Raw genomic sequence first — 10,313 nt, forward strand, 5'->3', positions numbered from 1 at the left:
CTGCAGATTTGTGAAATTCAACCCAAACTCCTAGTTACCTACCGTCATCGGCTTCCTTTTTTTTTATTATCTTGGGACTCATTTAATAACTATAAGATACCACCTGTTGGCTATCCTACTCGATTAAATAAACTGCCAAACTCCATTTCTTACTCTAAATCTCTATAATACCGGCTACTCCCGTTTTCTGTTTATTGCAGACCACTGTATTCTTATCCTGTAACATTCTGCCTATTATTAGTTTTTTTTTCATTCACATAGCACTAATATATTGTGTTCAAAATAAAGAGCTCTAGGGTGTTGGACACAGTCTTTACTTTTCTGGCACTTTATGGGCTCTGTTAAATGCGGCGTTGCAAATGCGATAAATTGAAAAGTTTGTTCTCCTGTAAAGCGGGTTTCGTTATTAGCTTTGCTACGTTAGGCAAAGCTATTGCCAAATCTAGCGGACGTCAAAAAGCCCAGTGAAGCGAGGGGAATACGACACGTCGATGTCTATTGCCGTGAAGAGCTCGTACAATAAAACAACAAAACAGATGAAAACTGAAAAGAACGGAAGGGAACATAACATCTGCATAATTCTTACGACAGAACTGCCAGGTAGAGATGAAAAGAAGTGGAGGTTGCGGACGTGCTGGGAAGTTAAGCTGGACGTAGCCCTGTAAGCTCAGCAACGGGGGTCGGTACAGGGGATATAGTAAGAATGAGAGAAAATAAAGGAGCGGTGAATCTGCGTAAGTGGGCAGATGCCTCCACGCTGTCAAATGCGTTCACACAGTCCTCGAGCATTCTATATGGTACGTGTATTCCCTGCCTTCTAGTGACAATCATATGAAGTGACAGACAGTGAAGCCTGGGAAAGCATTGGGGAAGTTAACTGTTATGCGCTATTGGAATATAGAAGCAATAAAGTAAAGGGAAAGCGAAAGCGCTCGGACGAAAAGATAACTTGCCGCCGGCGGGGACCGAACCCAAATTTCTCCATTAAACGGATCAGTCCCTACCTGCGGCAAGTTATATTTTAGTCCACTTTCATTTTTCTCTTTACCGCACCAGTTCTACATTTTACTTAAATACAAGAATCACCTTCCTATTCCCTTCCTCTGGCATCACTGTCTGTCCCCTCGTATGATCATGACGAACATAAATTGAGCCAATCTGTTCCCTGTGCCTTTCTCGCTCATCGCGTTGTAGGCCAATTGAACGAAGGTGACCGTGTTCCAGCAGCACCGGCACGGGCAGTGGTTGATCGTGCAGTCGTCGCAGTGTCTTGGATATTGATTGTCATTACAACTCGTGACTGTGATAAAATAAATGCTCGACGTTCTTTTCGCGGCCACAGATGAGGTGGCAAAGGCAGGGACGTATAAACCAGACGAGCACCTGATTCGATACACTATACTGGAAAAAAATTAAAACGGGGTAATATAAAGAGTAAATAACAGAGTGAGTCGGCAACGCATGGACGCCTGATGATGTATAGGAATGTCGTAAATGATAATTCGGGAGGAGAAAGTACAGAGTTCAGGCACGCTTGTGACGCAGACTAACCGAACAGTACGGAAACAAGAGAGCAATGCAGTGCTCCTTTCACCGAGACAGCATTAGAAAACTCGAAACTTGGTTAGCTCTGTGCGTCCAACCTGTCCGTTAGGCTGCCGGTGTAGTCCCCCTACAGGCAAATCCTCCACCTACGAGTTTTCGTCATCATCTCACCTACCAAAGCAAAACTTTGCCCACAGCCGCCACTGCGAATGCAACTCATATCCCCGTGGAAAAGTGCAGTATATGGTGCCGGACGTACTAAGAACTCTGTTATAGCGCCATTTTCCCTCTCTTACACGGAAAACGCACGTAAAACTCAGCAAAGCTCGCGAACAAGCATCTAATACTCAGGCAGAGAAAGGCATGCGCCCGATAGAAACATCTGTTGTGGTGGCTGTTCTTGCGCCGCATAGACACAAAGCACGCACGCCACAGTTTCACGAGAAATAATAAAGATCTCAAAAACCTAGAAGCCTGTGCATGTTGTTCACATATTGGACTTTGACAAAGACTTCGTCCTGTAGTTCCAACACAATGAACATGTAATATGGAGGGCCTTAATGGTCAGTAAGCAGTAAAAAAGAAAGTATCGTGGGTTTTGTAATATCCGTGTCTTTTCTAAGTCAGCCAAAGCCATTGACCATTAAGTTATTGCGGGACATTCTCGTTGGAGGATCAGTGCTGGGTTTCGCGAGCAACGCAGGCTCCAATACTGGTGGCACCTTAGCACGCATTTCAGCGACTACAGCGGCCAGTACTGTACAGAAGGAAGATGGCGTGGGGAAACCATGATAACACTGTGCGCATCGTAAAACAGAAGCAGTGCTTGAGAAAGTGGCGATGTGGGTTGCTTGACATCCTGCTTATGTGACAGTAAATGAATTGAGAGCCGGAGCAATCGTTGTAGTCAGGCTACTTCTAAACCTGGAAGATACCAGTTTTCGAATATTTCGTTCTTGTCTTCATCACTATTAAGCAAAAAGCATTCTGCAGTTAATTACACCGAGCTGAGTGACTGACATACGTGCTTTAAGCTTCGTTCAGTGCAGAAAAATATAGTCTGAGCGCAAATTCTTGCTCCAGCGCTAGCTTTAAAAAAGAAGAAAATAAACTTTCGCTGGTCATCCACCTTCGCAAGGACGTGACACCAAATTTTGAACCAAGGTACGAACACATTTATTGTCTTAATCGGTGGTCATTGTGACGAAAGATACGCAAACACATTTATGTTTGCGTATTCGCGTTCATTCGTGATACACGCAACCGTTATATACATTTGTGTTTTCATTTCTCGATATATTCAGGCAAAACGTTTGAAACTGCGCTCACGGCACCGACTGGCAGTGGGCCAGTGCCATTAGCACGTTACACACTCACACACACACACACACACACATTTTATATATATATATATATATATATAATTTCATTTTTATTTCCTTAAAGACCCCCTGTACGGGATTTTACATAAGGGGTGGGGTTAACGTGAGAAAGTAAAACATTTTTTTTTTTATGACGACAGGTGGGATGTAACTTTATCTAGGAAGGTTGATGGACAGGCGATGGCTGCAATTTCACGGGGAAGGTCGTTCCAGTCGCTTGCTGTTCGGAGGAAAAATTACTGGCAAAATATAGTCGTACGGGCACATTGGCGTGAGACTTTCAGCGGATGACCAATGCGGCGAGACGTGCGTGATGGCGGTGCGCAGATGTATGGCTGCTGTTTGAGCTAGGAATAATAAAATTTGTGAAATAGGCACAGGCTAGAAATACGGCGACGGAGGGAAAGACTGCATAATTGAGACTGTAGCTCGAGAGATGAAACACTAATATAGGATGAGTATGAGCGGTGAATGAAACGGGCGGCTCTGTTTTGCACAGCGTCTAATGAGTCAATGAGGTAAGCTTGCTGTGGATTCCAGATGGCGGATGCATGCTCAAGGTTTGGCCTCATTAATGATTTATAAGTAAGTAGCTTTACATTTTGAGGGGCGTCGTGAAGATGACGTTTAAGGAAGCCTAGTTTATATATATATATATATATATATATATATATATGTGTGTGTGTGTGTGTGTGTGTGTATAGGGTAGGCATAGAAATGCTTATGTATTTAATAACAGAAGTGAAACGACAATGATTGTGCGTACACGTCTATTTGTTCTCCTGATCGGTGGTCATTGGGACCATAGGTACGCATACACTCTCGTATCACCTCTGTTATTAAATGCGTAAGCACTTCTATGCCTTCGCAACGAGAAATTTGTCCGTAACCTAAGACAATGAATGGCTCCTACCCCGTAAGGAAGCAAGCAAGTAAGCAAAAAAAAAAAAAAATCCACCTTACTGTTTACTGACCTTGAAAACGGTACCTATTGAAAGCTAATCTACTGAATATGCATATCTACGTGACGAGACGTATAAGCTTTTGTATTGATTAAAGCGATTTTGCATCGAATTCAGGAGCTGAGTTTTTTAAACACGCAAATTTGTTGACAGACACGAAAAATCCACGGAACCCTAGCCAAAAACAGCTTCGCATTAAAGATGGTGCACATTCCACGCACTGTGGAAATCAACGTTATATGCGAAGTATTTTGCAGTTGCCTGGCTATCCAGCATTGTTTGGGATTCCGCGAACTGTTACCAGGTGAATGAACGTGTTTGTGTAAATCGAGTAGTTGTACGTGTGGGTCGCGAGCCTTGCATTGTTAGTTTGTCTTCCGCTATTGCGAATTTCAGGGCTCAAACAACGTTGCATTTACTGGTGCATCCTTATGATATTGCTCTATATTTTTCCATTGTGACCCCCTGTATTTCAACCCCCCTACGATAATGCCGTGCAGGCGATGTAGGCGTACCGAATAAATAAATAAATTTATACGACGACAGCGGCACGAAAACCATGTCGAAGAGGTTCGCATGACATCAAGTACACGATATCTACGCCAGGCCGTTAGACGTGACATTGCGACATGACGAGTGCTTGAGTTTTACATGGGTAGTAGAGGAGCGTAGGCGGGTCAATCACGAACTGGGACGCCATAAGCGACTACGCGTTACACATTCGTACCTACCTATGGCTATGTGGTGTGATGTACGTTAAAACGACGATAGCATTTTCGGTCCCAGCCAAGAAATGTTCAAACATAATTAACTTTGGCGGTCATGCAGCTGGTAGAACGTCGTAGAGTTTCTACGCAGTGTAAACTGCTACGAGGAAAATGTTGTGGAAAGTGGGCTGCCTCCGGTGGTTGTGCATTCTAACGCTGCGCCTCATAGCGCGAGCTGTCAAGAAGAAGAGAACCTGGCGCGTGCTGGCTCGCACGGAGTATTTAAAACAGCTGGCAGCATTGTGTACTCTTGTGGTGGTGGCCTAGTGGCTAGAGCACCGGGATGCTGTGCTCCACCGCAGAGGTTGGATTCCATCATCGGTAACACAGTCTCTTTCGTTAAAGCGGGGTGAGACAGGAACGTACCTACCTGCCTACCTGCTCATACTTACCGCAAAGTGCCAAGAAAGAGGCAAGAATGATTCGCATTAAAATAGAGAGCTACCAGGGAAAAGACGCCATGTGGGTGGGACATGTCGTGTTCTTTACGTGGGCAAAGTTCTGTCAGCCATGCCTTCTTTCAGATCATCGGTAATGGCTTCAATACCTTCGTGTTTCATCTCATTTCGGCGCCGTTATGGTCAACGATGAGCCATTAAAAGCCAACCGGAGAAAGCTTTGCGTAGCGTGCACGAGGCAGTTCCCATTGGCCGTGCTTCTCATAGACTCTGTATCTGACAAATTGCGGCGGCCGCTTTTCTGTACTTTGTGGAACACCAGCGACGCGAGGAAATCAATACATGAAGGCGCGCGCGTGCCAGGCTGTCCGATGTTGGCTGACCGCCGTGTTGTCACTGAAGCTTCCAAGTGAAACATCATTAGTAAGTCATTCCGATGCGAGCGTCTGTCGCAAGGGAGGGGAGGGGAGAAGGGCTATTCGCTCTTCGAAGCGATCAGATGACATCGGCTAGTGGGAGAGAACCACGCGCCGTTTGTCGAGTTGTGACTACCACCGCGAAAGCACGTGTAACGCTGCTGAAAACGTGCATCTTCTTTCTCCCGCCCATTTCAGTTCTTTTTCCGTGTGAGCGTCATCGTACGCGAGGGCAAACAACGACGAACGACGCCGAAGAGTATTTAGTTACGCCGTAGGGATCGCGTGCGCTTGGTAATTTGAGCAGCCGCTCGAAACGGGCAACGCGGACAACGGTCGAATGATCCGTATAACATTTCTAGAGGCAAAATTTCGGACGTTTCGGATAGGTTTACACCGCTGCGTATTCCATACCTCCATTTTTTTGTTTAACAGGCTCATGTTTCTGGAGAGTGGCCTGCGCTACTTTGGTGATCATTAGAGTGCAGCAGAGCTGATATTGTTTGCAAACAGGCGCCTTTGTGTAGGAAGCACTAAGTAAAAAAAAACTCAATCTGTTTTCTGTTTTCTTTTCGATCGCGCATTTCGAGACTTAGCCCAATAAGGGAGGGACGCGCAGGGCCGTCGATAGCGGGATAGAAAGAAAACGGTGGTGTCATTGCCTGTCGATTGTCCGTGTAGTGGCTATCGCAAAATATTGTTTACTTGCAAAACGTACACATATATATATTGATGCAAGATGATTTCAAATTACGCACGCCAGCCGCTTCCTGCGTCCGTCCAGCTGTTTACTGCTACCTGCGAAAGATAGCGGCAGTGAAGCGGGCAACACGGGCTCTCAAGGCACGCGCAATCGGAGCAACGTGCCATCAGCGCGGGACTCGAGGAAAAAAGAAGAGGTGCGGGTCCCTTGCGAAAAGACTGTGGACGTTCTAGCGAGGCTCTCGTTTAGCTGTTTGTCGGGCACAAGTTCGCACAAGGTAAATTGATTAAAGCACCGTCACTCAACTGTGCGTTACAATATATAATATCAACTTCATCATCAGCCTATTTTATGTCCACTGCAGGACGAAGGCGTTCTCCAATCCCTCGATCTCCAATTACCCCTGTTCTGCGACAACCGATTCCAGCTTGCACCTGCGCATTTGCTAATTTCATCGCTCCACCTAGTTTTCTGCCGTCCTCGACTGCGTTTTCCTTCTCTTGGCACCCATTCTGTAAACCTAATGGTCCACTGGTTATCTAACCTACGCATTAATTGACCTGCCCAGCTGCATTTCTTTCCCTTAACGTCAATTAGAATATCGGCTATCCTTGTTTGCGCTCTGATCCACACCACTCTCTTCCTGTCTCTTAACGTTACGTCTGACATTCTTCGTTCCATCGCTCTTCGCGCATTCCTTTACTTGCTTTCGAGCTGCTTTGTCAGTCTCCAAGTTTCTGACCCATATGTCAGCACCAGTAGAATGCAGTGATTCTACACCTTTCACCTTTCTTTTTGATGATAATGGTAAGCTTCCAGTCAGGATCTGACAAGGTCTGCCGAATGCGCTCCAACCCATTTTTATTATTATGTAAATTTCCTTCTCATGATCAGGGTTGCCTGTGAGTATTTGACCTAGATAAACGTACTCCTTCACAGACTCTAGAGGCCGACTGGCGATGCTGAACTCTTGTTCCCTTGCCAGGTTATTGATAATTATCTTTGTATTCTGCATATTAATCTTCAACCCCACTCTTATACTCTCTCTGTTGAGGTCCTGAATAATTTGTTGTAACCCGTTCGCGGTGTTGCTGAACGTATTTAGTACAGTAATTTTTAAATTCCGATTTATTTTGACTTTTCAAATACACAAATAGCGGTACAGTTGCTAGGAACTAAATGTAGATTGAAATTTAGGCGAGCCTAACTGTGCGTAGATACGTAACTGTGCGTAGATAACTGTGCCAAGAATAAGGCTATTTGAAAAGGAGTACAACTTCTTTGCGATAAATATACTCCATATGTGCTAGTAGCGAAACGTTACCACGGAACCACCCCTATCTACCTGGTTATTCATGAGCTTTTTGCCGCATGAAAATGTTAATACAATGACACCACATTGTTGGGAAAAGAACTCGTGTAAAGATTAGCATGTTACGTCTGCCTTTTGTCTCAACAACTGAAAAGATAACAGAAAACAGAATGTATTTGCGAGCTTAGTCGTGAGAATGTTGCATGTTAAGTTGGGAATTTCTGAAGACGACGAGTTCTGGTCAATCTGACATAAAATTTGCATAGCGCTGCAGTTTTTTTACAGTCGTCAGCTTTGTGGAGTTGCAAATAGCAAATCAGGGCCGACTGAGGGCCGTACTCGACCCGAGCACGAAGCTTCTAGGCCCAAGCGCGGGCCCGGCTCGAGTCAACAATTCATTACCCGGCCCGAGCCCTGCACGGGGTGCAGGGCCGGGCCCACGCTTTAAGCCCAGCGCAGGCCCGTGCAGTGTTCTTATTCAGAGTTTATTGCTCAACAAGCTCCGTATGCGTTCGTGAAATATATTAGATATCCTCAATGAGCGATGCGGAGCAAATCCTTGCTTGGCCCTAAATGCAGGTGCCGACCCAGGAGTTTCGCATCGGAAAACAAAAAGCTAAGAACGAAAGAAATTGCGCGGATCCCACACATACGTGGGAATCAATATTAGACGACGCTTTATTTCATCTGTTTTCCAATGTTTAGGCAATGGTTATGCAAGCATAACCTTGTGAGTAGACGTCTATGCAACTTGACGGAAACGCACTAAAAAGCTTGTAAAAAGATTTCCAATGGACAAAGTTGCTCACTGACTAAGTGAGCATCCACAAAGAAAGCTTCGCTTGAAGAAAAAAAAAAAGCTAGTCAGAAAATTGTGCTCGGACACGATACAGCTCAAAGCGAAAGGGATTTCGCTCCCAAAGACGAGAGGGTCGCGTGACGTTTTTAAGTGAAGGAAGTAAGCAATAAGGCAACAGAAAAATTGGTAAAAAAAAAAAGAAAGCTTTCCTTTTCTCGGTACTGCCTCGTCGAACACATCGTAAGATTGAGCCTTGCTAGGAAACGGAACTCAGGTGGCTTCTTGGCGCTCCATTCTTTTCGCAATCAGCTATCATCATTACCATGGGAGTCGTCATGTCATGATCATCAACAGAGATCTCGTGTAGTGTTCCGATCGACATTGAAAGCCTACGCGTATACTTGCTGTCCATCTAGAAGGGTGATTTCGCGGAAGCCGCAAACATCTGCTCCCCATAAGTTGGGGTGGCGTCGTAATGCTCGACACAATGGGCACATTTGCAAACGGGGACATCAGTGCGTCGCGTGCTCACCATACCGCACTTGTAATCACGTTGCATATATATTTCAGAAATAAGGGGAACATTTTTGCAAATGTGGTTCAACTTCCTTAGCGGAACCTGCTTGGAAGGAGATTAAAGGCATACTGACATGATTCGGCTCGGTTTTCTTGTAATAAACGAAGAGCTGGGACCATTAAAACCACGAAACAAGCTCAAAGCACCCTAAATAAAGCATTTAAATATAATAGATTGTCCACAGCCAGTTTTGGTTTCGTCTCGCAGGTAGTTACTGTGATAGTTAAACAAAGACATCTGTTTGCTGGATGCAAGAACAGTAATTCCCCCATCTCAGTGTTCAGGCAAAAAAGAAAGAAAGAAAAAGACTGAGTAGTTATAACCACATGTGCGCTGTGTTCTGTGAGAAAGGTAATAATCGATCTTTGTGTTTAATTACGTATATTTTTTCATGAAACACATATTTCGTATAAAATATTTTACATGTGCCACTATATTGCATATACAGCCTCGACTTTATTTATGCTATATCCTGAACAAACAGTTTCAGTTTACTAATGCCATGGGCTAGGCCAAGGACTCTTTGAATTCAGTGTTTGTTCATAAATATTGATATGTTAAACCTCAAGATTGCTGGCACAATTTATGTTCCTGACTGCTACGAAGCTGTCACTTCACTAGGGGTGCAGTCTTGCTGGTCTTTTTTTCTTTTTTTGCTTCCTATCTCACAGAGCTAGTACATATGCACATGGCGAACCCCTTTCCTATTAAAATTGTTCGAAATGGCAATCACACTGAGAAAAAGAATTTGCATTTATATGAAAGCTAAACACTTCACCAAAAGCACCAGGAACTTCAAAAGTGATAAAGCAAGCAGATATCCAGGAAGGGGAGTTTCCCCATACCCTAAAAACAAAGGGCTCTGAGGTACCTTCATTGACGATTTTGTGTGTGTTTATTGTGTCCATGCTCAAAAGGATTTTCATTCTGCTACCATAGGTGAACCGAGGCTAAGACCGCTCTCTTCTATTTACGCAGAATCCCACACTTGTTCAGAGTATTCTAGGTTGGACTATTTGCATAACTGAGCCCTCTCGAGTGCTTTCATTCTGAACGAATATAAGGCGGCTGTCTGTAAAGAAAACTGGCCGTAAGAAAAAAAAAAGATACGGAAAGAATTCTCGCTGACAGTCCGTGTAAGCGCTCCTGTGGCTGTTTCGCTGTGGATGTGCGCTCCTGTGGATGTGCGCGATGAATAAAAGGGGTACGCCAGCTCACCAGACATGCAGCAGTATGATGCATGGCCCTCCCAGAAGCAGAACGAGGATAGCTGCAGTGAAGTTCAAAAGAAGCAAAATTTAAAGGAATGTAAAGACTGCTAACCTTATGTGAGTGTCTTATTGTGAAATCACGTGCGAAGCGTTGTGGCGGTGCTGGCGAATAGTAGCTACAAGCTGGTTATCACTGGTGAAAGAAGCCTGCAGTTAATCGCTACGTGTGCCTCAATAGCGT

The sequence above is a fragment of the Dermacentor andersoni genome, chromosome 7 (assembly GCF_023375885.2).
Source record: "Dermacentor andersoni chromosome 7, qqDerAnde1_hic_scaffold, whole genome shotgun sequence".
Classification (NCBI taxonomy): Eukaryota; Metazoa; Arthropoda; class Arachnida; order Ixodida; family Ixodidae; genus Dermacentor; species Dermacentor andersoni.